We start from the raw sequence: 3,034 nt of genomic DNA on the forward strand, positions 1-3,034 counted from the left end.
TGCGTGCTAGGCCCGGCCGCTGAGCCTAGAACCTTACGCTGGCTCGCCTGCCATCCCCTTCCCATCCAGAGCTCAGCCCACCGGGTGGCAGGCCCCCACGTTCACCTCGAGGTACTTCCAACTCCAAGCTCTGGTGACTGACGGGGAGGGCCCTCCTCACGTGTGCTGGTGCACTGCCTGCTTGGCAGGGGAGGGGGGGGGTGGGGGGTGGCAGGGCGGAATGGGAGTGCTTGAAGCCTGTGTCCAGAAAGGGCCAGAATAAAATCCATCTCTATCGAAGGAGTCCGGGTGTGTGCAACATGGGGGCTTGGTGGACCTCTCCACAGGCCCCTCCCTCCTCTCGGTTTCAGAGCCTCCAAGCCTCCCCCCGCTTGCTCACCCATGGGTTCCCAGTGCCTCCTTTCCTCCTGCTGCCCTGGAGAGGTTTGGATTGCTGTCTGGAATGCCAGTGTTCTCTCAAGGAAGGGAGGCCTCTTTGGCCTGCGTGGGACTTGCAAGCCACAAACACATGGCTCAAGCTCTCTTGGGCGGGAAGGAGCCGTGTGATGAAGGAGGCTCCACAGACTAGCCTTTTAGTCACACGTGGCTACAGCACAGATGGAGGCCATTTCCATCAGGGCAGAAAGACCCGGCGCACTGGCTCGACGCTTCTCTCCGGGGCTCCGCTGAGATGGCTCTATTTTCAGGGCGAAAAAATGAAGACAACCACTTTTTCCCTCCTAGTTCTAGGCTCCCTAGGCCACGTGTGCATCTGTGAGCACACCATCACCCGTGAAGGGAACAGGAAGCTCTGAGTGAGGAGTCTTGGGTGCTGGGTCATCATCCTTGTGCCAGACACAGGAGCCCCCGCAACCAGATCCTGTTGTGTACGGAGAGCAAGAGGGCATGGATCGGAGCCAACGGCACCTAGCAGCCCCTTCCCGATTCCTCTTCTCCCAAAAACCAAGGGCATGGGGGTCAGAGCTGACACAGCAGTTTGCCGGCTTGCCCCGACATGCTGCAAGCTCCTTCCGTTCTCGTGTAGAGAATCGGAACCCTACTTTCCCCTCTCCTCTCTCCACTGAGACCCAAAAGCCCAGCTCAGCACTTCTCGTCCATCTGAAGCTCCCGGCTCCTCAGATCCTCAGTCGTTGTTGCTCCCGAGTCTGTGCTTGATATTGGGGAAGACCCTAGCGTTCAAGACGGGCCTGATCTCTTGCAAGCCCGGGCGGGCGGGCAGGGGGGCAGCGGCCCTCAGAGCTCCTCTTGTGTGCTTGCTTTCCAGAGCTCATTTCCATAGTCACTTCCTCCTGCCCAGGACCCCTTTCTGCTTACTGTTACACTGGAAAACTCTCCGCCTGCTTCCTGCTACCCACGTAGCTCAACCCTCCCTGGAGTCAGAAATGGCTCGGCCTGAAGTGCCTACAGCACACCACCCACGGGGGAGGGTTCCACCCTTCCATAGTCCCGGCGCCAGACACGCACACACACACCATCAGCACCTGCTGCCAATAGCTTTACTGTTGACCCTTGGCTCAGGGCTTGTTAGGGGGCTACAAGCGGGCAGTTAGAAAGATGCCTCCTGGCTGGAGGGGCTCGGGCAGGCGCCCGCAGGCTGGGGGAAGAGTGCCCTCCCCCACGGCCTCTGGGCTCCAGAGACTCCTAGCGGTGCTTGAGGGTGAGCCTTCCAAAGAGATAACTTGCCCCGCCCCACCCCCCCCCGCCCCACCTGCGGGCCAGCAAGCCTGCGGAGCTTGGTCACGTGGTCGCCCAGCTTGCTGATCAGTTTCACCTCCTCACCAAGGAAACGCTTCTCCAGGAAGGCACAGAGCTGAGCTAGAGAAGAGAAGTGAACAATTCTACTGGAGAGATGACAGGAGGCAATAGGTCCCAAGGTGGCAGATGTGGCAAGCGAGGCACGGCAAGGAATTTCCCTGGACAATCCAAGGGAGTCAGGGCTCAGGGTGGAGGCTTCATCCCCAGGAAGGTCTGCGTGTGGGGAGCCATGGAGGAGCGGGATACAGACGTGGGGGTCTGCGTGGGCAGATGCCAGGGCATGCAGATCCCAAAGGGCCTGCAGGGTTCATGGACTTCCGTAGGGCCAGGGCAGCTCCCAGGGCGTCCAGGGACTTACCCCGCTCATCTCTGGAAGGCTCGCCTACGTTAGACAGAAACAGGTTCGCTGCTTTCCACAGGCATTTCCCAGAAGTGCCGGGTGGGAAAGAGCGGAGAAGGGATGGATCCCCAAGCGGATCTGGGAGCGCCTTGGCACGACCCCCAGTCTCCTGCTATGACACAGCCCCGGAGGGCACGGAGCTGTCTGGACGCCAGGCCTTGCGAGAGCGCCTCCACTTCAGCCACCATAAGCAACCCACCTAACCCTGAACTCAATGCCCCGGGAGCGGTGGGGGGGCGGGGGAGTGGGTCAGTCACGCGCCTGGAGAAGGAACCCACGAGGTGGTTGTGAAATGGGGAATGGGGCTGTGGGTGGGGGAGGGTCGGTCTCGGTTTGCTTGGCGGGATGCAGGGGTCCCCAGGCCGATTCTGGGAAGTCGAAAGGTTCTGGGAGGTGGGACCTTGATGGGGACATTGGGAATCCTGGGAGGTGAGGATTCTGGGGTGCCGGGGTTGGCGCAGAAAGGAGGTGGGCTTGTCTGGAAGCCGGGGGGGGCGTTCCTCAGAAGTGCGGAGGGAACCTGCGCACACCTGGGCTTGGCGCTGCGAGATCAGCTGAGGCTCATTGGGAAGTTGCCCAGGCTGTTCCAGGACCCTGGGAACTCCCTGAGGTGGGGCGGGGGACCTGGAGCTCGGGCTGCGGCAGAGGTGAAGGTGACGGTGTGATAGGCTTAGAGTTCCCTAGGGGGATGTGGGCTCCGGGTGGGAGGCTCTTTATCTCTGAAGAGATAACCTCAGCTGCGGGAGACTGGTGGGTGGGGGATGGTAGGAGGCTGCGGTCCTGCCCTTGGTAACCATGGCAACGACTCCAGTCCCGGGGAAACCGTTGGACGATGCGAAGTCTATCAACTGGCCATATTCAGGGCAAATGCAAACCCAA

Source organism: Dasypus novemcinctus, chromosome 17 (genome assembly GCF_030445035.2).
Source record: "Dasypus novemcinctus isolate mDasNov1 chromosome 17, mDasNov1.1.hap2, whole genome shotgun sequence".
NCBI lineage: Eukaryota > Metazoa > Chordata > Mammalia > Cingulata > Dasypodidae > Dasypus > Dasypus novemcinctus.